This window comes from Rhipicephalus microplus, chromosome 2 (assembly GCF_043290135.1).
Source record: "Rhipicephalus microplus isolate Deutch F79 chromosome 2, USDA_Rmic, whole genome shotgun sequence".
Classification (NCBI taxonomy): Eukaryota; Metazoa; Arthropoda; class Arachnida; order Ixodida; family Ixodidae; genus Rhipicephalus; species Rhipicephalus microplus.
Genome location: NC_134701.1, coordinates 132,603,061 through 132,628,023, shown reverse-complemented (window position 1 = coordinate 132,628,023; position 24,963 = coordinate 132,603,061). Strand labels below are relative to the sequence as shown.

General features: G+C 47.5%; 41 non-coding genes across 41 annotated transcripts; all 41 read left to right on the top strand.

Annotated features, from left to right (window-relative positions):
• The first annotated feature begins 457 nt into the window (after positions 1-457).
• TRNAL-UAA (transfer RNA leucine (anticodon UAA)) lies at positions 458-576 on the top strand. Its single transcript has 2 exons — positions 458-495; positions 531-576. It is a non-coding gene; the product is annotated as a tRNA-Leu (tRNA).
• A 1,475-nt stretch (positions 577-2,051) lies between these two features.
• On the top strand, positions 2,052-2,170 carry TRNAL-UAA (transfer RNA leucine (anticodon UAA)). The gene is made up of 2 exons: positions 2,052-2,089; positions 2,125-2,170. It is a non-coding gene; the product is annotated as a tRNA-Leu (tRNA).
• Positions 2,171-2,234: 64 nt separating this feature from the next.
• TRNAL-CAA (transfer RNA leucine (anticodon CAA)) lies at positions 2,235-2,353 on the top strand. Its single transcript has 2 exons — positions 2,235-2,272; positions 2,308-2,353. It is a non-coding gene; the product is annotated as a tRNA-Leu (tRNA).
• Positions 2,354-2,421: 68 nt separating this feature from the next.
• Positions 2,422-2,540, top strand: TRNAL-CAA (transfer RNA leucine (anticodon CAA)). The gene is made up of 2 exons: positions 2,422-2,459; positions 2,495-2,540. It is a non-coding gene; the product is annotated as a tRNA-Leu (tRNA).
• Positions 2,541-2,605: 65 nt separating this feature from the next.
• TRNAL-UAA (transfer RNA leucine (anticodon UAA)) lies at positions 2,606-2,724 on the top strand. The gene is made up of 2 exons: positions 2,606-2,643; positions 2,679-2,724. It is a non-coding gene; the product is annotated as a tRNA-Leu (tRNA).
• Positions 2,725-3,696: 972 nt separating this feature from the next.
• TRNAL-CAA (transfer RNA leucine (anticodon CAA)) lies at positions 3,697-3,815 on the top strand. Its single transcript has 2 exons — positions 3,697-3,734; positions 3,770-3,815. It is a non-coding gene; the product is annotated as a tRNA-Leu (tRNA).
• Positions 3,816-3,881: 66 nt separating this feature from the next.
• On the top strand, positions 3,882-4,000 carry TRNAL-CAA (transfer RNA leucine (anticodon CAA)). The gene is made up of 2 exons: positions 3,882-3,919; positions 3,955-4,000. It is a non-coding gene; the product is annotated as a tRNA-Leu (tRNA).
• Positions 4,001-4,794: 794 nt separating this feature from the next.
• Positions 4,795-4,913, top strand: TRNAI-UAU (transfer RNA isoleucine (anticodon UAU)). Its single transcript has 2 exons — positions 4,795-4,832; positions 4,868-4,913. It is a non-coding gene; the product is annotated as a tRNA-Ile (tRNA).
• Positions 4,914-5,713: 800 nt separating this feature from the next.
• Positions 5,714-5,832, top strand: TRNAL-CAA (transfer RNA leucine (anticodon CAA)). Its single transcript has 2 exons — positions 5,714-5,751; positions 5,793-5,832. It is a non-coding gene; the product is annotated as a tRNA-Leu (tRNA).
• A 67-nt stretch (positions 5,833-5,899) lies between these two features.
• Positions 5,900-6,018, top strand: TRNAL-CAA (transfer RNA leucine (anticodon CAA)). Its single transcript has 2 exons — positions 5,900-5,937; positions 5,973-6,018. It is a non-coding gene; the product is annotated as a tRNA-Leu (tRNA).
• Positions 6,019-6,081: 63 nt separating this feature from the next.
• On the top strand, positions 6,082-6,200 carry TRNAL-CAA (transfer RNA leucine (anticodon CAA)). The gene is made up of 2 exons: positions 6,082-6,119; positions 6,155-6,200. It is a non-coding gene; the product is annotated as a tRNA-Leu (tRNA).
• Positions 6,201-6,265: 65 nt separating this feature from the next.
• TRNAL-CAA (transfer RNA leucine (anticodon CAA)) lies at positions 6,266-6,384 on the top strand. The gene is made up of 2 exons: positions 6,266-6,303; positions 6,339-6,384. It is a non-coding gene; the product is annotated as a tRNA-Leu (tRNA).
• Positions 6,385-7,182: 798 nt separating this feature from the next.
• Positions 7,183-7,301, top strand: TRNAL-UAA (transfer RNA leucine (anticodon UAA)). The gene is made up of 2 exons: positions 7,183-7,220; positions 7,256-7,301. It is a non-coding gene; the product is annotated as a tRNA-Leu (tRNA).
• Positions 7,302-8,104: 803 nt separating this feature from the next.
• TRNAL-UAA (transfer RNA leucine (anticodon UAA)) lies at positions 8,105-8,223 on the top strand. The gene is made up of 2 exons: positions 8,105-8,142; positions 8,178-8,223. It is a non-coding gene; the product is annotated as a tRNA-Leu (tRNA).
• A 66-nt stretch (positions 8,224-8,289) lies between these two features.
• Positions 8,290-8,408, top strand: TRNAL-CAA (transfer RNA leucine (anticodon CAA)). The gene is made up of 2 exons: positions 8,290-8,327; positions 8,363-8,408. It is a non-coding gene; the product is annotated as a tRNA-Leu (tRNA).
• A 68-nt stretch (positions 8,409-8,476) lies between these two features.
• On the top strand, positions 8,477-8,595 carry TRNAL-CAA (transfer RNA leucine (anticodon CAA)). The gene is made up of 2 exons: positions 8,477-8,514; positions 8,550-8,595. It is a non-coding gene; the product is annotated as a tRNA-Leu (tRNA).
• Positions 8,596-9,207: 612 nt separating this feature from the next.
• Positions 9,208-9,326, top strand: TRNAI-UAU (transfer RNA isoleucine (anticodon UAU)). Its single transcript has 2 exons — positions 9,208-9,245; positions 9,281-9,326. It is a non-coding gene; the product is annotated as a tRNA-Ile (tRNA).
• Positions 9,327-9,575: 249 nt separating this feature from the next.
• TRNAL-UAA (transfer RNA leucine (anticodon UAA)) lies at positions 9,576-9,694 on the top strand. The gene is made up of 2 exons: positions 9,576-9,613; positions 9,649-9,694. It is a non-coding gene; the product is annotated as a tRNA-Leu (tRNA).
• A 1,710-nt stretch (positions 9,695-11,404) lies between these two features.
• TRNAL-CAA (transfer RNA leucine (anticodon CAA)) lies at positions 11,405-11,523 on the top strand. Its single transcript has 2 exons — positions 11,405-11,442; positions 11,478-11,523. It is a non-coding gene; the product is annotated as a tRNA-Leu (tRNA).
• A 247-nt stretch (positions 11,524-11,770) lies between these two features.
• On the top strand, positions 11,771-11,889 carry TRNAI-UAU (transfer RNA isoleucine (anticodon UAU)). The gene is made up of 2 exons: positions 11,771-11,808; positions 11,844-11,889. It is a non-coding gene; the product is annotated as a tRNA-Ile (tRNA).
• A 249-nt stretch (positions 11,890-12,138) lies between these two features.
• Positions 12,139-12,257, top strand: TRNAL-UAA (transfer RNA leucine (anticodon UAA)). The gene is made up of 2 exons: positions 12,139-12,176; positions 12,212-12,257. It is a non-coding gene; the product is annotated as a tRNA-Leu (tRNA).
• A 62-nt stretch (positions 12,258-12,319) lies between these two features.
• On the top strand, positions 12,320-12,438 carry TRNAL-UAA (transfer RNA leucine (anticodon UAA)). The gene is made up of 2 exons: positions 12,320-12,357; positions 12,393-12,438. It is a non-coding gene; the product is annotated as a tRNA-Leu (tRNA).
• Positions 12,439-12,502: 64 nt separating this feature from the next.
• On the top strand, positions 12,503-12,621 carry TRNAL-CAA (transfer RNA leucine (anticodon CAA)). The gene is made up of 2 exons: positions 12,503-12,540; positions 12,576-12,621. It is a non-coding gene; the product is annotated as a tRNA-Leu (tRNA).
• A 64-nt stretch (positions 12,622-12,685) lies between these two features.
• TRNAL-UAA (transfer RNA leucine (anticodon UAA)) lies at positions 12,686-12,804 on the top strand. Its single transcript has 2 exons — positions 12,686-12,723; positions 12,759-12,804. It is a non-coding gene; the product is annotated as a tRNA-Leu (tRNA).
• A 431-nt stretch (positions 12,805-13,235) lies between these two features.
• Positions 13,236-13,354, top strand: TRNAI-UAU (transfer RNA isoleucine (anticodon UAU)). Its single transcript has 2 exons — positions 13,236-13,273; positions 13,309-13,354. It is a non-coding gene; the product is annotated as a tRNA-Ile (tRNA).
• A 799-nt stretch (positions 13,355-14,153) lies between these two features.
• On the top strand, positions 14,154-14,272 carry TRNAL-CAA (transfer RNA leucine (anticodon CAA)). The gene is made up of 2 exons: positions 14,154-14,191; positions 14,227-14,272. It is a non-coding gene; the product is annotated as a tRNA-Leu (tRNA).
• Positions 14,273-14,337: 65 nt separating this feature from the next.
• On the top strand, positions 14,338-14,456 carry TRNAL-CAA (transfer RNA leucine (anticodon CAA)). Its single transcript has 2 exons — positions 14,338-14,375; positions 14,411-14,456. It is a non-coding gene; the product is annotated as a tRNA-Leu (tRNA).
• Positions 14,457-14,704: 248 nt separating this feature from the next.
• Positions 14,705-14,823, top strand: TRNAL-CAA (transfer RNA leucine (anticodon CAA)). The gene is made up of 2 exons: positions 14,705-14,742; positions 14,778-14,823. It is a non-coding gene; the product is annotated as a tRNA-Leu (tRNA).
• A 982-nt stretch (positions 14,824-15,805) lies between these two features.
• TRNAL-UAA (transfer RNA leucine (anticodon UAA)) lies at positions 15,806-15,924 on the top strand. Its single transcript has 2 exons — positions 15,806-15,843; positions 15,879-15,924. It is a non-coding gene; the product is annotated as a tRNA-Leu (tRNA).
• An 804-nt stretch (positions 15,925-16,728) lies between these two features.
• On the top strand, positions 16,729-16,847 carry TRNAL-UAA (transfer RNA leucine (anticodon UAA)). Its single transcript has 2 exons — positions 16,729-16,766; positions 16,802-16,847. It is a non-coding gene; the product is annotated as a tRNA-Leu (tRNA).
• Positions 16,848-17,100: 253 nt separating this feature from the next.
• On the top strand, positions 17,101-17,219 carry TRNAL-CAA (transfer RNA leucine (anticodon CAA)). Its single transcript has 2 exons — positions 17,101-17,138; positions 17,174-17,219. It is a non-coding gene; the product is annotated as a tRNA-Leu (tRNA).
• Positions 17,220-17,287: 68 nt separating this feature from the next.
• Positions 17,288-17,406, top strand: TRNAL-CAA (transfer RNA leucine (anticodon CAA)). The gene is made up of 2 exons: positions 17,288-17,325; positions 17,361-17,406. It is a non-coding gene; the product is annotated as a tRNA-Leu (tRNA).
• Positions 17,407-18,018: 612 nt separating this feature from the next.
• TRNAI-UAU (transfer RNA isoleucine (anticodon UAU)) lies at positions 18,019-18,137 on the top strand. The gene is made up of 2 exons: positions 18,019-18,056; positions 18,092-18,137. It is a non-coding gene; the product is annotated as a tRNA-Ile (tRNA).
• A 249-nt stretch (positions 18,138-18,386) lies between these two features.
• Positions 18,387-18,505, top strand: TRNAL-UAA (transfer RNA leucine (anticodon UAA)). The gene is made up of 2 exons: positions 18,387-18,424; positions 18,460-18,505. It is a non-coding gene; the product is annotated as a tRNA-Leu (tRNA).
• Positions 18,506-20,574: 2,069 nt separating this feature from the next.
• TRNAI-UAU (transfer RNA isoleucine (anticodon UAU)) lies at positions 20,575-20,693 on the top strand. Its single transcript has 2 exons — positions 20,575-20,612; positions 20,648-20,693. It is a non-coding gene; the product is annotated as a tRNA-Ile (tRNA).
• A 249-nt stretch (positions 20,694-20,942) lies between these two features.
• TRNAL-UAA (transfer RNA leucine (anticodon UAA)) lies at positions 20,943-21,061 on the top strand. The gene is made up of 2 exons: positions 20,943-20,980; positions 21,016-21,061. It is a non-coding gene; the product is annotated as a tRNA-Leu (tRNA).
• Positions 21,062-21,123: 62 nt separating this feature from the next.
• TRNAL-UAA (transfer RNA leucine (anticodon UAA)) lies at positions 21,124-21,242 on the top strand. The gene is made up of 2 exons: positions 21,124-21,161; positions 21,197-21,242. It is a non-coding gene; the product is annotated as a tRNA-Leu (tRNA).
• A 794-nt stretch (positions 21,243-22,036) lies between these two features.
• On the top strand, positions 22,037-22,155 carry TRNAL-CAA (transfer RNA leucine (anticodon CAA)). The gene is made up of 2 exons: positions 22,037-22,074; positions 22,110-22,155. It is a non-coding gene; the product is annotated as a tRNA-Leu (tRNA).
• A 67-nt stretch (positions 22,156-22,222) lies between these two features.
• TRNAL-CAA (transfer RNA leucine (anticodon CAA)) lies at positions 22,223-22,341 on the top strand. The gene is made up of 2 exons: positions 22,223-22,260; positions 22,296-22,341. It is a non-coding gene; the product is annotated as a tRNA-Leu (tRNA).
• Positions 22,342-22,956: 615 nt separating this feature from the next.
• On the top strand, positions 22,957-23,075 carry TRNAI-UAU (transfer RNA isoleucine (anticodon UAU)). The gene is made up of 2 exons: positions 22,957-22,994; positions 23,030-23,075. It is a non-coding gene; the product is annotated as a tRNA-Ile (tRNA).
• A 249-nt stretch (positions 23,076-23,324) lies between these two features.
• On the top strand, positions 23,325-23,443 carry TRNAL-UAA (transfer RNA leucine (anticodon UAA)). Its single transcript has 2 exons — positions 23,325-23,362; positions 23,398-23,443. It is a non-coding gene; the product is annotated as a tRNA-Leu (tRNA).
• The last annotated feature ends 1,520 nt before the right edge of the window (positions 23,444-24,963 follow it).

Below are 24,963 nucleotides of genomic sequence, written 5' to 3'. Positions count from 1 at the left end.
GGGTTCGATTCGCACTTCTGACAAACTCTGTTTTTTTTACTTTTCTACCAGCACAAAGTCAGTGTCTCCTTTTGCTGAACTGAAATATTGTGTCAGAATGGCCGAGTGGTCGAAGGCGCCAGCCTTAAGGGAAACCTTGCCCAGTGATACGGGTTGAACGATGCTTCTGGTCCACGTATGTGGGCGTGGGTTCGAATCTCACTTCTGTCAATTTTTTTTTACTTTTTCTGCCAGCGCAGAGTCAGCGTCTTCTTTTGCTGAGGCTGACATATCGTATCAGAATAGCCGAGTGGTCTAAGGCGCCAAACTCAAGGGAAACCTTGCGCAGTGATACGGGTTGATCGAGGCTTCTGGTCTACGTAGGTGGGCGTGGTGTGAATCCCACTTCTGACAAACTTTTTTTATTTTAGTACAAGAACAAAGCCAGTGTCTCCTTGTGTTAGGACTAAAATATTGTGTCAGGATGGCCGAGTGGTCGAAGGCGCCAGACTTAAGGGAAACCTTGCCCAGTGATACAGGTTAAATGAGGCTTCTGGTCCATGTATATGGGCGTGGGTTCGAATCCCACTTCTGACAAACTCTTTTTTTTATTTACTACCAGCACAAAGTCAGTGTCTCTTTTTGCTGGGCTGAAGTATTGTGTCAGAATGGCCGAGTGGTCGAAGGCGCTAGACTCAAGGGAAACCGTGTCCAGTCATACGAGATGAACGAGGCTTCTGGTCCACGTATGTTTGTGTGGGTGCGAATCCCACTTCTGACAATCTCTTTTTACTTTGCTACCAGAACAAAGTCAGTGTCTTCTTTTGCTGCAGCTTATATATCGTGTCAGAACGGCCGAGTTGTCTAAGGCACCAGACTTAAGGGAAACATTGCCCGGTGATACGGGTTGAACGAGGCTTCTGGTCCACGTATGTGGACGTGGGTTCGAATCCCACTTCTGACAATCTTTTTTGTTACTTTACTACCAGCATAAAGTCAGTGTTTTTTGCTGGGGCTGATATATTGTGTCAGCCTGGCCGAGTGGTCGAATTCGCCAGACTTAAGGGAAACCTTGCCCAGTGATACGGGTTGAACGAGGCTTCTGGTCCACGTATGTGGGCGTGGGTTGAAATCCCACTTCTGAGAAGCTCTTTTAGGGGCGAAGCTCCTTAGGGCGTGGGCTGTGCGTCCCCTGTATGTTGCAACCTCTAGTTTAGTTCTTGCAGTGTTCACTAGATGGCGGTACCGTCCCGTGTATGTAGCCACCTCTAGTTTAGTTCTTGCAGTGTTCACTAGATGGCGGTACCGTCTCCTGTATGTAGCCACCTCTCGTTTAGTTCTTGTAGTGTTTACTAGATGGTGGTACTTGTAGCTGATGATGAAAAGATGCAAGATGTTATAAACTAGAAAGCGGTACTTGTAGTTGATGAAAGACGCGAGATCTTATAAAATAGGAATGATGTCACATATGGCGCGTGTCATTGGTTGAAGGCAATCGTTCGATTTAGTGCGGCGACGTACGCTAGGGGGAGCGATGTAATAAAATCGAGTGGGCAAAATGTACAGAGGATTCATGGTTTACCAGGTTTACCTCCGGAGCTTCGTCCACTCATCATCATTCACTTCGTGGATATGGCGGCACTTTTTTTTACTTTACTACCAGAAGAATGTCAGTGTCTCCTTTTGCTGGGGCTAAAACATCCTGTCAGAATGGCCGAATGGTCGAAGGCGCCAGCCTTAAGGGAAACCTTGCCCAGTGATACGGGTTGAACGATGCTTCTGGTCCACGTATGTGGGCGTGGGTTCGAATCTCACTTCTGTCAATTTTTTTTTACTTTTTTCTGCCAGCACAGAGTCAGCGTCTTCTTTTGCTGAGGATGACATATCGTATCAGAATAGCCGAGTGGTCTAAGGCGCCAGACTCAAGGGAAACCTTGCGCAGTGATACGGGTTGATCGAGGCTTCTGGTCTACGTAGGTGGGCGTGGTGTGAATCCCACCTCTGATAAACTTTTTTTTATTTTAGTACAATAACAAAGCCAGTGTCTCCTTGGGTTAGGACTAAAATATTGCGTCAGAATGGCCGAGTGGTCGAAGGCGCCAGACTTAAGGGAAACCTTGCCCAGTGATACAGGTTGAATGAGGCTTCTGGTCCATGTATGTGGGCGTGGGTTCGAATCCCACTTCTGACAAACTTTTTTTTTATTTACTACCAGCACAAAGTCAGTGTCTCTTTTTGCTGGGCTGAAATATTGTGTCAGAATGGCCGAGTGGTCGAAGGCGCCAGACTCAAGGGAAACCTTGCTCAGTGATACGGGTTGAACGAGGCTTCTGGTCCAGGTGTGTGGGCGTGGGTTCAAATCCCACTTCAGACAAAACTCTTTTTTTTACCTTACTACGAGCATAAAGTCAGCGTCATCTTTTGCTGGGGCTGATATATCGTATCAGAATGACCGAGTGGTCTAAGGCACCAGACTCAAGGGAAACCTTGCCCAGTGATAGGAGTTGAACGAGGCTTCTGGTCCACGTATGTGGGCGTGGGTTCGAATCCCACTTCTGACAAACTCTTTTTTTTATTTACTCTCAGCACAAAGTCAGTGTCTCTTTTTGCTGGGCTGAAATATTGTGTCAGAATGGCCGAGTGGTGGAAGGCGCCAGACTTAAGGGAAACCTTGCCCAGTGATACGGGTTGAACGTGGCTTCTGGTCCACGTATGTGTGCGTGGGTTCGAATCCCACTTCTGACAAAATTTTTTAATCTACTACCAGAACAAAGTCAGTGTCTCCTTTTGCTGGGCAGAAATATCGTGTCAGAATGGCCGAGTGGTCCAAGGCGCCAGACCTAAGGGAAACCTTGCCCAGTGATACGCGTTGAACTAGGCTTCTGGTCTACGTATGTGGGAGTGGGTTCGAATCCCACTTCTGAGAAACTCTTTTTTATTTACTACCAGCACAAAGTCAGTGTCTCTTTTTGCTGGGCTGAAATATTGTGTCAGAATGGCCGAGTGGTCGAAGGCGCTAGACTCAAGGGAAACCGTGTCCAGTCATACGAGATGAACGAGGCTTCTGGTCCACGTATATGTGCGTGGGTGCGAATCCCACTTCTGACAAACGTTTTTTACTTTACTATCAGAACAAAGTCAGTGTCTTCTTTTGCTGCAGCTTATATATCGAGTCAGAACGGCCGAGTTGTCTAAGGCACCAGACTTAAGGGAAACATTGCCCGGTGATACGGGTTAAACAAGGCCTTTGGTCCACGTATGTGGACGTGGGTTCGAATCCCACTTCTGACAATCTTTTTTTGCTTTACTACCAGAACAAAGTCAGTGTCTCCTTTTGCTGGGCTGAAATATTGTGTCAGAATGGCCAAGTGGTCGAAGGCGCCAGACTTAAGGGAAACCTTGGCCAGTGATACGGGTTGAACGAGGTTTCTGATCCAGTTATGTGGGCGTGGGTTCGAATCCCACTTCTGAGAAAAATTTTTTATTCTACTACCAGAAGAAAGTCAGTGTCTCCTTTTGCTGGGCTGAAATATCGTGTCAGAATGGCCGAGTGGTCCAAGGCACCAGACTTAAGGGAAACCTTGCCCGGTGATACGGGTTGAACGAGGCTTCTGGTCTACGTATGTGGGCGTGGGTTGAAATCCTATTCTGACAAACTTTTTTTACTTTACTACCAGAACAATGTCAGTGTCTCCTTTTGCTGGGCTGATACGTCGTGTCCGAATGGCCGAGTGGTCTAAAGCGCCAGACTCAAGGGAAACCTTGCTCAGTGATACAGGTTGAACGAGGCTTCTGGTCCAGGTGTGTGGGCGTGGGTTCAAATCCCACTTCAGACAAACTCTTTTTTTACCTTACTACGAGCATACAGTCAGTGTCATCTTTTGCTGGGGCTGATATATCGTATCAGAATGACCGAGTGGTCTAAGGCGCCAGACTCAAGGGAAACCTTGCCCAGTGATAGGAGTTGAACGAGGCTTCTGGTCCACGTATGTGGGCGTGGGTTCGAATCCCACTTCTGACAAACTTTTTTTACTTTACCACCAGAACAAAGTCAGTGTCTTCTTTTGCTGCTGCTTATATATCGTGTCAGAACGGCCGAGTTGTCTAAGGCACCAGACTTAAGGGAAACATTGCCCGGTGATACGGGTTAAACAAGGCCTTTTGTCCACGTATGTGGACGTGGGTTCGAATCCCACTTCTGACAATCTTTTTTTTATTTACTACCAGCACAAAGTCAGTGTCTCCTTTTGCTGGGCTGATATATTGTGTCAGAATGGCCGAGTGGTCGAAGGCGCTAGACTCAAGGGAAACTGTGTCCAGTCATACGAGATGAACGAGGCTTCTGGTCCACGTATGTGTGCGTGGGTGCGAATCCCACTTCTGACAAACTTTTTTTACTTTACTACCAGAACAAAGTCAGTGTCTTCTTTTGATGCAGCTTATATATCGTGTCAGAACGGCCGAGTTGTCTAAGGCACCAGACTTAAGGGAAACATTGCCCGGTGATACGGGTTAAACAAGGCCTTTGGTCCACGTATGTGGATGTGGGTTCGAATTACACTTCTGACAATCTTTTTTTTTACTTTACTACCAGAACAATGTCAGTGTCTCCTTTTGCTGGGCTGAAATATCGTGTCAGAATGGCCGAGTGGTCGAAGGCGCCAGACTCAAGGGAAACCTTGCCCAGCGATACGGGTTGAACGAGGCTTCTGATCCACTTATGTGGGCGTGGGTTCGAATCCCACCTCTGAGAAAGTTTTTTAATCTACTACCAGAAGAAAGTCAGTGCCTCCTTTAGCTGGGCTGAAATATCGTGTCAGAATGGCCGAGTGGTCCAAGGCGCCAGACTTATGGGAAACCTTGCCCGTTGATACGGGTCGAACGAGGCTTCTGGTCTACGTATATGGGCGTGGGTTCAAATCCCACTTGAGACAAACTCTTCTTTTTTTACTTTACTACGAGCACAAAGTCAGTGTCATCTTTTGCTGGGGCTGATGTATCGTAACAGAATAGCCGAGTAGTCTAAGGCTCCAGACTCATCGGAAACCTTGCCCAGTGTAACGGGTTGAACGAGGCTTCTGGTCCACGTATGCGGGCGTGGGTTCGAATCCTATTCTGACAAACTTTTTTTACTTTACTACCAGAACAAAGTCAGTGTCTTCTTTTGCTGCAGCTTATATGTCGTGTCAGAACGGCCGAGTTGTCTAAGGCACCAGACTTAAGGGAAACATTGCCCGGTGATACGGGTTAAACAAGGCCTTTGGTCCACGTATGTGGACGTGGGTTCGAATCCCACTTCTGACAATCTTTTTTTTTTGCTTTACTACCAGAACAAAGTCAGTGTCTCCTTTTGCTGGGCTGAAATATTGTGTCAGAATGGCCAAGTGGTCGCAGGCGCCAGACTTAAGGGAAACCTTGGCCAGTGATACGGGTTGAACGAGGTTTCTGATCCAGTTATGTGGGCGTGGGTTCGAATCCCACTTCTGAGAAAATTTTTTTATTCTACTACCAGAAGAAAGTCAGTGTCTCCTTTTGCTGGGCTGAAATATCGTGTCAGAATGGCCGAGTGGTCCAAGGCGCCAGACTTAAGGGAAACCTTGCCCGGTGATACGGGTTGAACGAGGCTTCTGGTCTACGTATGTGGGCGTGGGTTGAAATCCTATTCTGACAAACTTTTTTTTACTTTACTACCAGAACAATGTCAGTGTCTCCTTTTGCGGGGCTGATATGTCGTGTCCGAATGGCCGAGTGGTCTAAGGCGCCAGACTCAAGGGAAACCTTGCTCAGTGATACAGGTTGAACGAGGCTTCTGTTCCAGGTGTGTGGGCGTGGGTTCAAATCCCACTTCAGACAAACTCTTTTTTTTACCTTACTACGAGCATAAAGTCAGTGTCATCTTTTGCTGGGGCTGATATATCGTATCAGAATGACCGAGTGGTCTAAGGCGCCAGACTCAAGGGAAACCTTGCCCAGTGATAGGAGTTGAACGAGGCTTCTGGTCCACGTATGTGGGCGTGGGTTCGAATCCCACTTCTGACAAACTTTTTTTACTTTACTACCAGAACAAAGTCAGTGTCTCCTTTTGCTGGGCTGATATATCGTATCAGAATGACCGAGTGGTCTAAGGCGCCAGACTCAAGGGAAACCTTGCCCAGTGATAGGAGTTGAACGAGGCTTCTGGTCCACGTATGTGGGCGTGGGTTCGAATCCCACTTCTGACAAACTCTTTTTTTTATTTACTACCAGCACAAAGTCAGTGTCTCTTTTTGCTGGGCTGAAATATTGTGTCAGAATGGCCGAGTGGTCGAAGGCGCTAGACTCAAGGGAAACTGTGTCCAGTCATACGAGATGAACGAGGCTTCTGGTCTACGTATGTGAGCGTGGGTGCGAATCCCACTTCTGACAAACTTTTTTTACTTTACTACCAGAACAAAGTCAGTGTCTTCTTTTGCTGCAGCTTATATATCGTGTCAGAACGGCCGAGTTGTCTAAGGCACCAGACTTAAGGGAAACATTGCCCGGTGATACGGGTTAAACAAGGCCTTTGGTCCACGTATGTGGACGTGGGTTCGAATTACACTTCTGACAATCTTTTTTTTTACTTTACTACCAGAACAATGTCAGTGTCTCCTTTTGCTGGGCTGAAATATCGTGTCAGAATGGCCGAGTGGTCGAAGGCGCCAGACTCAAGGGAAACCTTGCCCAGCGATACGGGTTGAACGAGGCTTCTGATCCACTTATGTGGGCGTGGGTTCGAATCCCACCTCTGAGAAAGTTTTTTATACTACTACCAGAAGAAAGTCAGTGCCTCCTTTAGCTGGGCTGAAATATCGTGTCAGAATGGCCAAGTGGTCCAAGGCGCCAGACGTATGGGAAACCTTGCCCGTTGATACGGGTCGAACGAGGCTTCTGGTCTACGTATGTGGGCGTGGGTTCAAATCCCACTTGAGAAAAACTCTTCTTTTTTAACTTTACTACGAGCACAAAGTCAGTGTCATCTTTTGCTGGGGCTGATGTATCGTATCAGAATAGCCGAGTTGTCTAAGGCTCCAGACCCATCGGAAACCTTGCCCAGTGTAACGGGTTGAACGAGGCTTCTGGTCCACGTATGCGGGCGTGGGTTCAATTCCTATTCTGACAAACTTTTTTTACTTTACTACCAGAACAAAGTCAGTGTCTCCTTTTGCTGGGCTGAAATATTGTGTCAGAATGGCCGAGTGGTCCAAGGCGCCAGACTTAAGGGAAACCTTGCCTGGTGATACGGGTTGAACGAGGCTTCTGGTCTACGTATGTGGGCGTGGGTTCAAATCCCACTTCAGACAAACTCTTCTTTTTTTACTTCACTACGAGCACAAAGTCAGTGTCATCTTTTGCTGGGGCTGATGTATCGTATCAGAATGGCTGAGTGGTCGAAGGCGCCAGAGTTAAGGGAAACCTTGCCCGGAGATACGGGTTGAACGAGGCTTCTGGTCCACGTATGTGGGCGTGGGTTTGAATCCCACTTCTGACAATCTTTTTTTTACTTTACTACCAGCATAAAGTCAGTGTTTTCTGCTTGGGCTGATATATCGTGTCAGCATGGCCGAGTGGCCTAAGGAGCCAGACTCAAGGGAAACCTTGCCCAGTGATACGGGTTGAACGGGGCTTCTGGTCCACGTATGTGGGCGTGGGTTCGATTCGCACTTCTGACAAACTCTGTTTTTTTTACTTTTCTACCAGCACAAAGTCAGTGTCTCCTTTTGCTGAACTGAAATATTGTGTCAGAATGGCCGAGTGGTCGAAGGCGCCAGCCTTAAGGGAAACCTTGCCCAGTGATACGGGTTGAACGATGCTTCTGGTCCACGTATGTGGGCTTGGGTTCGAATCTCACTTCTGTCAATTTTTTTTACTTTTTCTGCCAGCACAGAGTCAGCGTCTTCTTTTGCTGAGGCTGACATATCGTATCAGAATAGCCGAGTGGTCTAAGGCGCCAGACTCAAGGGAAACCTTGCGCAGTGATACGGGTTGATCGAGGCTTCTGGTCTACGTAGGTGGGCGTGGTGTGAATCCCACTTCTGACAAACTTTTTTTTATTTTAGTACAATAACAAAGCCAGTGTCTCCTTGGGTTAGGACTAAAATATTGCGTCAGAATGGCCGAGTGGTCGAAGGCGCCAGACTTAAGGGAAACCTTGCCCAGTGATACAGGTTGAATGAGGCTTCTGGTCCATGTATGTGGGCGTGAGTTCGAATCCCACTTCTGACAAACTCTTTTTTTTTATTTACTACCAGCACAAAGTCAGTGTCTCTTTTTGCTGGGCTGAAATATTGTGTCAGAATGGCCGAGTGGTCGAAGGCGCCAGACTCAAGGGAAACCTTGCTCAGTGATACGGGTTGAACGAGGCTTCTGGTCCAGGTGTGTGGGCGTGGGTTCAAATCCCACTTCAGACAAAACTCTTTTTTTTACCTTACTACGAGCATAAAGTCAGCGTCATCTTTTGCTGGGGCTGATATATCGTATCAGAATGACCGAGTGGTCTAAGGCACCAGACTCAAGGGAAACCTTGCCCAGTGATAGGAGTTGAACGAGGCTTCTGGTCCACGTATGTGGGCGTGGGTTCGAATCCCACTTCTGACAAACTCTTTTTTTTATTTACTCTCAGTACAAAGTCAGTGTCTCTTTTTGCTGGGCTGAAATATTGTGTCAGAATGGCCGAGTGGTCGAAGGCGCTAGACTCAAGGGAAACCGTGTCCAGTCATACGAGATGAACGAGGCTTCTGGTCCACGTATGTGTGTGTGGGTGCGAATCCCACTTCTGACAAACTTTTTTTACTTTACTACCAGAACAAAGTCAGTGTCTTCTTTTGCTGCAGCTTATATATCGTGTCAGAACGGCCGAGTTGTCTAAGGCACCAGACTTAAGGGAAACATTGCCCGGTGATACGGGTTAAACAAGGCCTTTGGTCCACGTATGTGGACGTGGGTGCGAATCCCACTTCTGACAAACTTTTTTTACTTTACTACCAGAACAAAGTCAGTGTCTTCTTTTGCTGCAGCTTATATATCGTGTCAGAACGGCCGAGTTGTCTAAGGCACCAGACTTAAGGGAAACCTTGCCCAGCGATACGGGTTGAACGAGGCTTCTGATCCACTTATGTGGGCGTGGGTTCGAATCCCACTTCTGAGAAAGTTTTTTAATTTACTACCAGAAGAAAGTCAGTGCCTCCTTTAGCTGGGCTGAAATATCGTGTCAGAATGGCCGAGTGGTCCAAGGCGCCAGACTTATGGGAAACCTTGCCCGTTGATACGGGTCGAACGAGGCTTCTGGTCTACGTATGTGGGCGTGGGTTCAAATCCCACTTGAGACAAACTCTTCTTTTTTACTTTACTACGAGCACAAAGTCAGTGTCATCTTTTGCTGGGGCTGATGTATCGTATCAGAATAGCCGAGTGGTCTAAGGCTCCAGACTCATGGGAAACCTTGCCCAGTGTAACGGGTTGAACGAGGCTTCTGGTCCATGTATGCGGGCGTGGGTACGAATCCTATTCTGACAAACTTTTTTTACTTTACTACCAGAACAAAGTCAGTGTCTCCTTTTGCTGGGCTGAAATATTGTGTCAGAATGGCCGAGTGGTGGAAGGCGCCAGACTTAAGGGAAACCTTGCCCAGTGATACGGTTTGAACGTGGCTTCTGGTCCACGTATGTGTGCGTGGGTTCGAATCCCACTTCTGACAAAATTTTTTAATCTACTACCAGAACAAAGTCAGTGTCTCCTTTTGCTGGGCAGAAATGTCGTGTCAGAATGGCCGAGTGGTCCAAGGCGCCAGACCTAAGGGAAACCTTGCCCAGTGATACGCGTTGAACTATGCTTCTGGTCTACGTATGTGGGAGTGGGTTCGAATCCCACTTCTGAGAAACTCTTTTTTTTATTTACTACCAGCACAAAGTCAGTGTCTCTTTTTGCTGGGCTGAAATATTGTGTCAGAATGGCCGAGTGGTCGAAGGCGCTAGACTCAAGGGAAACCGTGTCCAGTCATACGAGATGAACGAGGCTTCTGGTCCACGTATATGTGCGTGGGTGCGAATCCCACTTCTGACAAACGTTTTTTACTTTACTATCAGAACAAAGTCAGTGTCTTCTTTTGCTGCAGCTTATATATCGTGTCAGAACGGCCGAGTTGTCTAAGGCACCAGACTTAAGGGAAACATTGCCCGGTGATACGGGTTAAACAAGGCCTTTGGTCCACGTATGTGGACGTGGGTTCGAATCCCACTTCTGACAATCTTTTTTTTTTGCTTTACTACCAGAACAAAGTCAGTGTCTCCTTTTGCTGGGCTGAAATATTGTGTCAGAATGGCCAAGTGGTCGAAGGCGCCACACTTAAGGGAAACCTTGGCCAGTGATACGAGTTGAACGAGGTTTCTGATCCAGTTATGTGGGCGTGGGTTCGAATCCCACTTCTGAGAAAATTTTTTTATTCTACTACCAGAAGAAAGTCAGTGTCTCCTTTTGCTGGGCTGAAATATCGTGTCAGAATGGCCGAGTGGTCCAAGGCACCAGACTTAAGGGAAACCTTGCCCGGTGATACGGGTTGAACGAGGCTTCTGGTCTACGTATGTGGGCGTGGGTTGAAATCCTATTCTGACAAACTTTTTTTACTTTACTACCAGAACAATGTCAGTGTCTCCTTTTGCTGGGCTGATATGTCGTGTCCGAATGGCGGAGTGGTCTAAGGCGCCAGACTCAAGGGAAACCTTGCTCAGTGATACAGGTTGAACGAGGCTTCTGGTCCAGGTGTGTGGGCGTGGGTTCAAATCCCACTTCAGACAAACTCTTTTTTTACCTTACTACGAGCATAAAGTCAGTGTCATCTTTTGCTGGGGCTGATATATCGTATCAGAATGACCGAGTTGTCTAAGGCACCAGACTTAAGGGAAACATTGCCCGGTGATACGGGTTAAACAAGGCCTTTGGTCCACGTATGTGGACGTGGGTTCGAATCCCACTTCTGACAATCTTTTTTTATTTACTACCAGCACAAAGTCAGTGTCTCCTTTTGCTGGGCTGATATATTGTGTCAGAATGGCCGAGTGGTCGAAGGCGCTAGACTCAAGGGAAACTGTGTCCAGTCATACGAGATGAACGAGGCTTCTGGTCCACGTATGTGTGCGTGGGTGCGAATCCCACTTCTGACAAACTTTTTTTACTTTACTACCAGAACAAAGTCAGTGTCTTCTTTTGATGCAGCTTATATATCGTGTCAGAACGGCCGAGTTGTCTAAGGCACCAGACTTAAGGGAAACATTGCCCGGTGATACGGGTTAAACAAGGCCTTTGGTCCACGTATGTGGACGTGGGTTCGAATTACACTTCTGACAATCTTTTTTTTTACTTTACTACCAGAACAATGTCAGTGTCTCCTTTTGCTGGGCTCAAATATCGTGTCAGAATGGCCGAGTGGTCGAAGGCGCCAGACTCAAGGGAAACCTTGCCCAGCGATACGGGTTGAACGAGGCTTCTGATCCACTTATGTGGGCGTGGGTTCGAATCCCACTTGAGACAAACTCTTTTTTTACTTTACTACGAGCACAAAGTCAGTGTCATCTTTTGCTGGGGCTGATGTATCGTATCAGAATAGCCGAGTAGTCTAAGGCTCCAGACTCATCGGAAACCTTGCCCAGTGTAACGGGTTGAACGAGGCTTCTGGTCCACGTATGCGGGCGTGGGTTCGAATCCTATTCTGACAAACTTTTTTTACTTTACTACCAGAACAAAGTCAGTGTCGCCTTTTTCTGGGCTGAAATATCGTGTCAGAATGGCCGAGTGGTCCAAGGCGCCAGACTTATGGGAAACCTTGCCCGTTGATACGGGTCGAACGAGGCTTCTGGTCTACGTATGTGGGCGTGGGTTCAAATCCCACTTGAGACAAACTCTTCTTTTTTACTTTACTACGAGCACAAAGTCAGTGTCATCTTTTGCTGGGGCTGATGTATCGTATCAGAATAGCCGAGTGGTCTAAGGCTCCAGACTCATGGGAAACCTTGCCCAGTGCAACGGGTTGAACGAGGCTTCTGGTCCACGTATGCGGGCGTGGGTTCGAATCCTATTCTGACAAACTTTTTTTACTTTACTACCAGAACAAAGTCAGTGTCTCCTTTTGCTGGGCTGAAATATTGTGTCAGAATGGCCGAGTGGTGGAAGGCGCCAGACTTAAGGGAAACCTTGCCCAGTGATACGGGTTGAACGTGGCTTCTGGTCCACGTATGTGTGCGTGGGTTCGAATCCCACTTCTGACAAAATTTTTTAATCTACTACCAGAACAAAGTCAGTGTCTCCTTTTGCTGGGCAGAAATATCGTGTCAGAATGGCCGAGTGGTCCAAGGCGCCAGACCTAAAGGAAACCTTGCCCAGTGATACGCGTTGAACTACGCTTCTGGTCTACGTATGTGGGCGTGGGTTCGAATCCCACTTCTGACAAACTCTTTTTTTATTTACTACCAGCACAAAGTCAGTGTCTCTTTTTGCTGGGCTGGAATATTGTGTCAGAATGGCCGAGTGGTCGAAGGCGCCAGACTCAAGGGAAACCTTGCCCAGTGATAGGAGTTGAACGAGGCTTCTGGTCCACGTATGTGGGCGTGGGTTCGAATCCCACTTCTGACAAACTTTTTTTACTTTACTACCAGAACAAAGTCAGTGTCTTCTTTTGCTGCAGCTTATATATCGTGTCAGAATGGCCGAGTTGTCTAAGGCACCAGACTTAAGGGAAACATTGCGCGGTGATACGGGTTAAACAAGGCCTTTGGTCCACGTATGTGGACGTGGGTTCGAATCCCACTTCTGACAATCTTTTTTTTTTACTTTACTACCAGAACAATGTCAGTGTCTCCTTTTGCTGGGCTGATATATCGTATCAGAATGACCGAGTGGTCTAAGGCGCCAGACTCAAGGGAAACCTTGCCCAGTGATAGGAGTTGAACGAGGCTTCTGGTCCAGGTATGTGGGCGTGGGTTCGAATCCCACTTCTGACAAACTCTTTTTTTTATTTACTACCAGCACAAAGTCAGTGTCTCTTTTTGCTGGGCTGAAATATTGTGTCAGAATGGCCGAGTGGTCGAAGGCGCCAGACTCAAGGGAAACCTTGCCCAGCGATACGGGTTGAACGAGGCTTCTGATCCACTTATGTGGGCGTGGGTTCGAATCCCACCTCTGAGAAAGTTTTTTAATCTACTACCAGAAGAAAGTCAGTGCCTCCTTTAGCTGGGCTGAAATATCGTGTCAGAATGGCCGAGTGGTCCAAGGCGCCAGACTTATGGGAAACCTTGCCCGTTGATACGGGTTGAACGAGGCTTCTGGTCTACGTATATGGGCGTGGGTTCAAATCCCACTTGAGACAAACTCTTCTTTTTTTACTTTACTACGAGCACAAAGTCAGTGTCATCTTTTGCTGGGGCTGATGTATCGTATCAGAATAGCCGAGTAGTCTAAGGCTCCAGACTAATCGGAAACCTTGCCCAGTGTAACGGGTTGAACGAGGCTTCTGGTCCACGTATGCGGGCGTGGGTTCGAATCCTATTCTGACAAACTTTTTTTACTTTACTACCAGAACAAAGTCAGTGTCTTCTTTTGCTGCAGCTTATATATCGTGTCAGAACGGCCGAGTTGTCTAAGGCACCAGACTTAAGGGAAACATTGCCCGGTGATACGGGTTAAACAAGGCCTTTGGTCCACGTATGTGGACGTGGGTTCGAATCCCACTTCTGACAATCTTTTTTTTTGCTTTACTACCAGAACAAAGTCAGTGTCTCCTTTTGCTGGGCTGAAATATTGTGTCAGATTGGCCAAGTGGTCGCAGGCGCCAGACTTAAGGGAAACCTTGGCCAGTGATACGGGTTGAACGAGGTTTCTGATCCAGTTATGTGGGCGTGGGTTCGAATCCCACTTCTGAGAAAATTTTTTTATTCTACTACCAGAAGAAAGTCAGTGTCTCCTTTTGCTGGGCTGAAATATCGTGTCAGAATGGCCGAGTGGTCCAAGGCGCCAGACTTAAGGGAAACCTTGCCCGGTGATACGGGTTGAACGAGGCTTCTGGTCTACGTATGTGGGCGTGGGTTGAAATCCTATTCTGACAAACTTTTTTTTACTTTACTACCAGAACAATGTCAGTGTCTCCTTTTGCTGGGCTGATATGTCGTGTCCGAATGGCCGAGTGGTCTAAGGCGCCAGACTCAAGGGAAACCTTGCTCAGTGATACAGGTAGAACGAGGCTTCTGGTCCAGGTGTGTGGGCGTGGGTTCAAATCCCACTTCAGACAAACTTTTTTTTACCTTACTACGAGCATAAAGTCAGTGTCATCTTTTGCTGGGGCTGATATATCGTATCAGAATAACCGAGTGGTCTAAGGCGCCAGACTCAAGGGAAACCTTGCCCAGTGATAGGAGTTGAACGAGGCTTCTGGTCCACGTATGTGGGCGTGGGTTCGAATCCCACTTCTGACAAACTTTTTTTACTTTACTACCAGAACAAAGTCAGTGTCTTCTTTTGCTGCAGCTTATATATCGTGTCAGAACGGCCGAGTTGTCTAAGGCACCAGACTTAAGGGAAACATTGCCCGGTGATACGGGTTAAACAAGGCCTTTGGTCCACGTATGTGGACGTGGGTTCGAATCCCACTTCCGACAATCTTTTTTTTTACTTTACTACCAGAACAATGTCAGTGTCTCCTTTTGCTGGGCTGATATATCGTATCAGAATGACCGAGTGGTCTAAGGCGCCAGACTCAAGGGAAACCTTGCCCAGTGAGAGGAGTTGAACGAGGCTTCTGGTCCACGTATGTGGGCGTGGGTTCGAATCCCACTTCTGACAAACTCTTTTTTTTATCTACTACCAGCACAAAGTCAGTGTCTCTTTTTGCTGGGCTGAAATATTGTGTCAGAATGGCCGAGTGGTCGAAGGCGCTAGACTCAAGGGAAACTGTGTCCAGTCATACGAGATGAACGAGGCTTCTGGTCCACGTATGTGTGCGTGGGTGCGAATCCCACTTCTGACAAACTTTTTTTACTTTACTACCAGAACAAAGTCAGTGTCTTCTTTTGCTGCAGCTTATATATCGTGTCAGAACGGCCGAGTTGTCTAAGGCACCAGACTTAAGGGAAACATTGCCCGGTGATACGGGTTAAACAAGGCCTTTGGTCCACGTATGTGGACGTGGGTTCGAATTACACTTCTGACAATCTTTTTTTTTACTTTACTACCAGAACAATGTCAGTGTCTCCTTTTGCTGGGCTGAAATATCGTGTCAGAATGGCCGAGTGGTCGAAGGCGCCAGACTCAAGGGAAACCTTGCCCAGCGATACGGATTGAACGAGGCTTCTGATCCACTTATGTGGGCGTGGGTTCGAATCCCACCTCTGAGAAAGTTTTTTAATCTACTACCCGAAGAAAGTCAGTGCCTCCTTTAGCTGGGCTGAAATATCGTGTCAGAATGGCCGAGTGGTCCAAGGCGCCAGACGTATGGGAAACCTTGCCCGTTGATACGGGTCGAACGAGGCTTCTGGTCTACGTATGTGGGCGTGGGTTCAAATCCCACTTGAGAAAAACTCTTCTTTTTTAACTTTACTACGAGCACAAAGTCAGTGTCATCTTTTGCTGCGGCTGATGTATCGTATCAGAATAGCCGAGTAGTCTAAGGCTCCAGACCCATCGGAAACCTTGCCCAGTGTAACGGGTTGAACGAGGCTTCTGGTCCACGTATGCGGGCGTGGGTTCAAATCCTATTCTGACAAACTTTTTTTACTTTACTACCAGAACAAAGTCAGTGTCTCCTTTTGCTGGGCTGAAATATTGTGTCAGAATGGCCGAGTGGTCCAAGGCGCCAGACTTAAGGGAAACCTTGCCTGGTGATACGGGTTGAACGAGGCTTCTGGTCTACGTATGTGGGCGTGGGTTCAAATCCCACTTCAGACAAACTCTTCTTTTTTTACTTCACTACGAGCACAAAGTCAGTGTCATCTTTTGCTGGGGCTGATGTATCGTATCAGAATGGCTGAGTGGTCGAAGGCGCCAGAGTTAAGGGAAACCTTGCCCGGAGATACGGGTTGAACGAGGCTTCTGGTCCACGTATGTGGGCGTGGGTTTGAATCCCACTTCTGACAATCTTTTTTTTACCTTACTACCAGCATAAATTCAGTGTTTTTTGCTTGGGCTGATATATCGTGTCAGCATGGCCGAGTGGCCTAAGGAGCCAGACTCAAGGGAAACCTTGCCCAGTGATACGGGTTGAACGGGGCTTCTGGTCCACGTATGTGGGCGTGGGTTCGATTCGCACTTCTGACAAACTCGGTTTTTTTTACTTTTCTACCAGCACAAAGTCAGTGTCTCCTTTTGCTGAACTGAAATATTGTGTCAGAATGGCCGAGTGGTCGAAGGCGCCAGCCTTAAGGGAAACCTTGCCCAGTGATACGGGTTGAACGATGCTTCTGGTCCACGTATGTGGGCTTGGGTTCGAATCTCACTTCTGTCAATTTTTTTTTACTTTTTCTGCCAGCACAGAGTCAGCGTCTTCTTTTGCTGAGGCTGACATATCGTATCAGAATAGCCGAGTGGTCTAAGGCGCCAGACTCAAGGGAAACCTTGCGCAGTGATACGGGTTGATCGAGGCTTCTGGTCTACGTAGGTGGGCGTGGTGTGAATCCCACTTCTGACAAACTTTTTTTTATTTTAGTACAATAACAAAGCCAGTGTCTCCTTGGGTTAGGACTAAAATATTGCGTCAGAATGGCCGAGTGGTCGAAGGCGCCAGACTTAAGGGAAACCTTGCCCAGTGATACAGGTTGAATGAGGCTTCTGGTCCATGTATGTGGGCGTGAGTTCGAATCCCACTTCTGACAAACTCTTTTTTTTTATTTACTACCAGCACAAAGTCAGTGTCTCTTTTTGCTGGGCTGAAATATTGTGTCAGAATGGCCGAGTGCTCGAAGGCGCCAGACTCAAGGGAAACCTTGCTCAGTGATACGGGTTGAACGAGGCTTCTGGTCCAGGTGTGTGGGCGTGGGTTCAAATCCCACTTCAGACAAAACTCTTTTTTTTACCTTACTACGAGCATAAAGTCAGCGTCATCTTTTGCTGGGGCTGATATATCGTATCAGAATGACCGAGTGGTCTAAGGCACCAGACTCAAGGGAAACCTTGCCCAGTGATAGGAGTTGAACGAGGCTTCTGGTCCACGTATGTGGGCGTGGGTTCGAATCCCACTTCTGACAAAACTCTTTTTTTTACCTTACTACGAGCATAAAGTCAGCGTCATCTTTTGCTGGGGCTGATATATCGTATCAGAATGACCGAGTGGTCTAAGGCACCAGACTCAAGGGAAACCTTGCCCAGTGATAGGAGTTGAACGAGGCTTCTGGTCCACGTATGTGGGCGTGGGTTCGAATCCCACTTCTGACAAACTCTTTTTTTTATTTACTCTCAGTACAAAGTCAGTGTCTCTTTTTGCTGGGCTGAAATATTGTGTCAGAATGGCCGAGTGGTCGAAGGCGCTAGACTCAAGGGAAACCGTGTCCAGTCATACGAGATGAACGAGGCTTCTGGTCCACGTATGTGTGCGTGGGTGCGAATCCCACTTCTGACAAACTTTTTTTACTTTACTACCAGAACAAAGTCAGTGTCTTCTTTTGCTGCAGCTTATATATCGTGTCAGAACGGCCGAGTTGTCTAAGGCACCAGACTTAAGGGAAACATTGCCCGGTGATACGGGTTAAACAAGGCCTTTGGTCCACGTATGTGGACGTGGGTGCGAATCCCACTTCTGACAAACTTTTTTTACTTTACTACCAGAACAAAGTCAGTGTCTTCTTTTGCTGCAGCTTATATATCGTGTCAGAACGGCCGAGTTGTCTAAGGCACCAGACTTAAGGGAAACCTTGCCCAGCGATACGGGTTGAACGAGGCTTCTGATCCACTTATGTGGGCGTGGGTTCGAATCCCACTTCTGAGAAAGTTTTTTAAGTTACTACCAGAAGAAAGTCAGTGCCTCCTTTAGCTGGGCTGAAATATCGTGTCAGAATGGCCGAGTGGTCCAAGGCGCCAGACTTATGGGAAACCTTGCCTGTTGATACGGGTCGAACGAGGCTTCTGGTCTACGTATGTGGGCGTGGGTTCAAATCCCACTTGAGACAAACTCTTCTTTTTTACTTTACTACGAGCACAAAGTCAGTGTCATCTTTTGCTGGGGCTGATGTATCGTATCAGAATAGCCGAGTGGTCTAAGGCTCCAGACTCATGGGAAACCTTGCCCAGTGTAACGGGTTGAACGAGGCTTCTGGTCCATGTATGCGGGCGTGGGTTCGAATCCTATTCTGACAAACTTTTTTTACTTTACTACCAGAACAAAGTCAGTGTCTCCTTTTGCTGGGCTGAAATATTGTGTCAGAATGGCCGAGTGGTGGAAGGCGCCAGACTTAAGGGAAACCTTGCCCAGTGATACGGGTTGAACGTGGCTTCTGGTCCACGTATGTGTGCGTGGGTTCGAATCCCACTTCTGACAAAATTTTTTAATCTACTACCAGAACAAAGTCAGTGTCTCCTTTTGCTGGGCAGAAATATCGTGTCAGAATGGCCGAGTGGTCCAAGGCGCCAGACCTAAGGGAAACCTTGCCCAGTGATACGCGTTGAACTAGGCTTCTGGTCTACGTATGTGGGAGTGGGTTCGAATCCCACTTCTGAGAAACTCTTTTTTTATTTACTACCAGCACAAAGTCAGTGTCTCTTTTTGCTGGGCTGAAATATTGTGTCAGAATGGCCGAGTGGTCGAAGGCGCTAGACTCAAGGGAAACCGTGTCCAGTCATACGAGATGAACGAGGCTTCTGGTCCACGTATATGTGCGTGGGTGCGAATCCCACTTCTGACAAACGTTTTTTACTTTACTATCAGAACAAAGTCAGTGTCTTCTTTTGCTGCAGCTTATATATCGTGTCAGAACGGCCGAGTTGTCTAAGGCACCAGACTTAAGGGAAACATTGCCCGGTGATACGGGTTAAACAAGGCCTTTGGTCCACGTATGTGGACGTGGGTTCGAATCCCACTTCTGACAATCTTTTTTTTTTGCTTTACTACCAGAACAAAGTCAGTGTCTCCTTTTGCTGGGCTGAAATATTGTGTCAGAATGGCCAAGTGGTCGAAGGCGCCAGACTTAAGGGAAACCTTGGCCAGTGATACGGGTTGAACGAGGTTTCTGATCGAGTTATGTGGGCGTGGGTTCGAATCCCACTTCTGAGAAAATTTTTTTATTCTACTACCAGAAGAAAGTCAGTGTCTCCTTTTGCTGGGCTGAAATATCGTGTCAGAATGGCCGAGTGGTCCAAGGCACCAGACTTAAGGGAAACCTTGCCCGGTGATACGGGTTGAACGAGGCTTCTGGTCTACGTATGTGGGCGTGGGTTGAAATCCTATTCTGACAAACTTTTTTTACTTTACTACCAGAACAATGTCAGTGTCTCCTTTTGCTGGGCTGATATGTCGTGTCCGAATGGCGGAGTGGTCTAAGGCGCCAGACTCAAGGGAAACCTTGCTCAGTGATACAGGTTGAACGAGGCTTCTGGTCCAGGTGTGTGGGCGTGGGTTCAAATCGCACTTCAAACTCTTTTTTTACCTTACTACGAGCATAAAGTCAGTGTCATCTTTTGCTGGGGCTGATATATCGTATCAGAATGACCGAGTGGTCTAAGGCGCCAGACTCAAGGGAAACCTTGCCCAGTGATAGGAGTTGAACGAGGCTTCTGGTCCACGTATATGGGCGTGGGTTCGAATCCCACTTCTGACAAACTTTTTTTACTTTACCACCAGAACAAAGTCAGTGTCTTCTTTTGCTGCTGCTTATATATCGTGTCAGAACGGCCGAGTTGTCTAAGGCACCAGACTTAAGGGAAACATTGCCCGGTGATACGGGTTAAACAAGGCCTTTGGTCCACGTATGTGGACGTGGGTTCGAATCCCACTTCTGACAATCTTTTTTTATTTACTACCAGCACAAAGTCAGTGTCTCCTTTTGCTGGGCTGATATATTGTGTCAGAATGGCCGAGTGGTCGAAGGCGCTAGACTCAAGGGAAACTGTGTCCAGTCATACGAGATGAACGAGGCTTCTGGTCCACGTATGTGTGCGTGGGTGCGAATCCCACTTCTGACAAACTTTTTTTACTTTACTACCAGAACAAAGTCAGTGTCTTCTTTTGATGCAGCTTATATATCGTGTCAGAACGGCCGAGTTGTCTAAGGCACCAGACTTAAGGGAAACATTGCCCGGTGATACGGGTTAAACAAGGCCTTTGGTCCACGTATGTGGACGTGGGTTCGAATTACACTTCTGACAATCTTTTTTTTTACTTTACTACCAGAACAATGTCAGTGTCTCCTTTTGCTGGGCTGAAATATCGTGTCAGAATGGCCGAGTGGTCGAAGGCGCCAGACTCAAGGGAAACCTTGCCCAGCGATACGGGTTGAACGAGGCTTCTGATCCACTTATGTGGGCGTGGGTTCGAATCCCACCTCTGAGAAAGTTTTTTAATCTACTACCAGAAGAAAGTCAGTGCCTCCTTTAGCTGGGCTGAAATATCGTGTCAGAATGGCCGAGTGGTCCAAGGCGCCAGACTTATGGGAAACCTTGCCCGTTGATACGGGTCGAACGAGGCTTCTGGTCTACGTATGTGGGCGTGGGTTCAAATCCCACTTGAGACAAACTCTTCTTTTTTACTTTACTACGAGCACAAAGTCAGTGTCATCTTTTGCTGGGGCTGATGTATCGTATCAGAATAGCCGAGTGGTCTAAGGCTCCAGACTCATGGGAAACCTTGCCCAGTGTAACGGGTTGAACGAGGCTTCTGGTCCACGTATGCGGGCGTGGGTTCGAATCCTATTCTGACAAACTTTTTTTACTTTACTACCAGAACAAAGTCAGTGTCTCCTTTTGCTGGGCTGAAATATTGTGTCAGAATGGCCGAGTGGTGGAAGGCGCCAGACTTAAGGGAAACCTTGCCCAGTGATACGGGTTGAACGTGGCTTCTGGTCCACGTATGTGTGCGTGGGTTCGAATCCCACTTCTGACAAAATTTTTTAATCTACTACCAGAACAAAGTCAGTGTCTCCTTTTGCTGGGCAGAAATATCGTGTCAGAATGGCCGAGTGGTCCAAGGCGCCAGACCTAAAGGAAACCTTGCCCAGTGATACGCGTTGAACTACGCTTCTGGTCTACGTATGTGGGCGTGGGTTCGAATCCCACTTCTGACAAACTCTTTTTTTATTTACTACCAGCACAAAGTCAGTGTCTCTTTTTGCTGGGCTGAAATATTGTGTCAGAATGGCCGAGTGGTCGAAGGCGCTAGACTCAAGGGAAACCGTGTCCAGTCATACGAGATGAACGAGGCTTCTGGTCCACGTATATGTGCGTGGGTGCGAATCCCACTTCTGACAAACTTTTTTTACTTTACTATCAGAACAAAGTCAGTGTCTTCTTTTGCTGCAGCTTATATATCGTGTCAGAACGGCCGAGTTGTCTAAGGCACCAGACTTAAGGGAAACATTGCCCGGTGATACGGGTTAAACAAGGCCCTTGGTCCACGTATGTGGACGTGGGTTCGAATCCCACTTCTGACAATCTTTTTTTTGCTTTACTACCAGAACAAAGTCAGTGTCTCCTTTTGCTGGGCTGAAATATTGTGTCAGAATGGCCAAGTGGTCGCAGGCGCCAGACTTAAGGGAAACCTTGGCCAGTGATACGGGTTGAACGAGGTTTCTGATCCAGTTATGTGGGCGTGGGTTCGAATCCCACTTCTGAGAAAATTTTTTTATTCTACTACCAGAAGAAAGTCAGTGTCTCCTTTTGCTGGGCTGAAATATCGTGTCAGAATGGCCGAGTGGTCCAAGGCGCCAGACTTAAGGGAAACCTTGCCCGGTGATACGGGTTGAACGAGGCTTCTGGTCTACGTATGTGGGCGTGGGTTGAAATCCTATTCTGACAAACTTTTTTTTACTTTACTACCAGAACAATGTCAGTGTCTCCTTTTGCTGGGCTGATATGTCGTGTCCGAATGGCCGAGTGGTCTAAGGCGCCAGACTCAAGGGAAACCTTGCTCAGTGATACAGGTTGAACGAGGCTTCTGGTCCAGGTGTGTGGGCGTGGGTTCAAATCCCACTTCAGACAAACTCTTTTTTTTACCTTACTACGAGCATAAAGTCAGTGTCATCTTTTGCTGGGGCTGATATATCGTATCAGAATGACCGAGTGGTCTAAGGCGCCAGACTCAAGGGAAACCTTGCCCAGTGATAGGAGTTGAACGAGGCTTCTGGTCCACGTATGTGGGCGTGGGTTCGAATCCCACTTCTGACAAACTTTTTTTACTTTACTACCAGAACAAAGTCAGTGTCTTCTTTTGCTGCAGCTTATATATCGTGTCAGAACGGCCGAGTTGTCTAAGGCACCAGACTTAAGGAAAACATTGCCCGGTGATACGGGTTAAACAAGGCCTTTGGTCCACGTATGTGGACGTGGGTTCGAATCCCACTTCTGACAATCTTTTTTTTTTACTTTACTACCAGAACAATGTCAGTGTCTCCTTTTGCTGGGCTGATATATCGTATCAGAATGACCGAGTGGTCTAAGGCGCCAGACTCAAGGGAAACCTTGCCCAGTGATAGGAGTTGAACGAGGCTTCTGGTCCAGGTATGTGGGCGTGGGTTCGAATCCCACTTCTGACAAACTCTTTTTTTTATTTACTACCAGCACAAAGTCAGTGTCTCTTTTTGCTGGGCTGAAATATTGTGTCAGAATGGCCGAGTGGTCGAAGGCGCTAGACTCAAGGGAAACTGTGTCCAGTCATACGAGATGAACGAGGCTTCTGGTCCACGTATGTGTGCGTGGGTGCGAATCCCACTTCTGACAAACTTTTTTTACTTTACTACCAGAAGAAAGTCAGTGCCTCCTTTAGCTGGGCTGAAATATCGTGTCAGAATGGCCGAGTGGTCCAAGGCGCCAGACTTATGGGAAACCTTGCCCGTTGATACGGGTCGAACGAGGCTTCTGGTCTACGTATGTGGGCGTGGGTTCAAATCCCACTTGAGACAAACTCTTCTTTTTTACTTTACTACGAGCACAAAGTCAGTGTCATCTTTTGCTGGGGCTGATGTATCGTATCAGAATAGCCGAGTGGTCTAAGGCTCCAGACTCATGGGAAACCTTGCCCAGTGTAACGGGTTGAACGAGGCTTCTGGTCCATGTATGCGGGCGTGGGTTCGAATCCTATTCTGACAAACTTTTTTTACTTTACTACCAGAACAAAGTCAGTGTCTCCTTTTGCTGGGCTGAAATATTGTGTCAGAATGGCCGAGTGGTGGAAGGCGCCAGACTTAAGGGAAACCTTGCCCAGTGATACGGGTTGAACGTGGCTTCTGGTCCACGTATGTGTGCGTGGGTTCGAATCCCCCTTCTGACAAAATTTTTTAATCTACTACCAGAACAAAGTCAGTGTCTCCTTTTGCTGGGCAGAAATATCGTGTCAGAATGGCCGAGTGGTCCAAGGCGCCAGACCTAAGGGAAACCTTGCCCAGTGATACGCGTTGAACTAGGCTTCTGGTCTACGTATGTGGGAGTGGGTTCGAATCCCACTTCTGAGAAACTCTTTTTTTATTTACTACCAGCACAAAGTCAGTGTCTCTTTTTGCTGGGCTGAAATATTGTGTCAGAATGGCCGAGTGGTCGAAGGCGCTAGACTCAAGGGAAACCGTGTCCAGTCATACGAGATGAACGAGGCTTCTGGTCCACGTATATGTGCGTGGGTGCGAATCCCACTTCTGACAAACGTTTTTTACTTTACTATCAGAACAAAGTCAGTGTCTTCTTTTGCTGCAGCTTATATATCGTGTCAGAACGGCCGAGTTGTCTAAGGCACCAGACTTAAGGGAAACATTGCCCGGTGATACGGGTTAAACAAGGCCTTTGGTCCACGTATGTGGACGTGGGTTCGAATCCCACTTCTGACAATCTTTTTTTTGCTTTACTACCAGAACAAAGTCAGTGTCTCCTTTTGCTGGGCTGAAATATTGTGTCAGAATGGCCAAGTGGTCGAAGGCGCCAGACTTAAGGGAAACCTTGGCCAGTGATACGGGTTGAACGAGGTTTCTGATCCAGTTATGTGGGCGTGGGTTCGAATCCCACTTCTGAGAAAATTTTTTTATTCTACTACTAGAAGAAAGTCAGTGTCTCCTTTTGCTGGGCTGAAATATCGTGTCAGAATGGCCGAGTGGTCCAAGGCACCAGACTTAAGGGAAACCTTGCCCGGTGATACGGGTTGAACGAGGCTTCTGGTCTACGTATGTGGGCGTGGGTTGAAATCCTATTCTGACAAACTTTTTTTACTTTACTACCAGAACAATGTCAGTGTCTCCTTTTGCTGGGCTGATATGTCGTGTCCGAATGGCGGAGTGGTCTAAGGCGCCAGACTCAAGGGAAACCTTGCTCAGTGATACCGGTTGAACGAGGCTTCTGGTCCAGGTGTGTGGGCGTGGGTTCAAATCCCACTTCAGACAAACTCTTTTTTTACCTTACTACGAGCATAAAGTCAGTGTCATCTTTTGCTGGGGCTGATATATCGTATCAGAATGACCGAGTGGTCTAAGGCGCCAGACTCAAGGGAAACCTTGCCCAGTGATAGGAGTTGAACGAGGCTTCTGGTCCACGTATATGGGCGTGGGTTCGAATCCCACTTCTGACAAACTTTTTTTACTTTACCACCAGAACAAAGTCAGTGTCTTCTTTTGCTGCTGCTTATATATCGTGTCAGAACGGCCGAGTTGTCTAAGGCACCAGACTTAAGGGAAACATTGCCCGGTGATACGGGTTAAACAAGGCCTTTGGTCCACGTATGTGGACGTGGGTTCGAATCCCACTTCTGACAATCTTTTTTTATTTACTACCAGCACAAAGTCAGTGTCTCCTTTTGCTGGGCTGAAATAT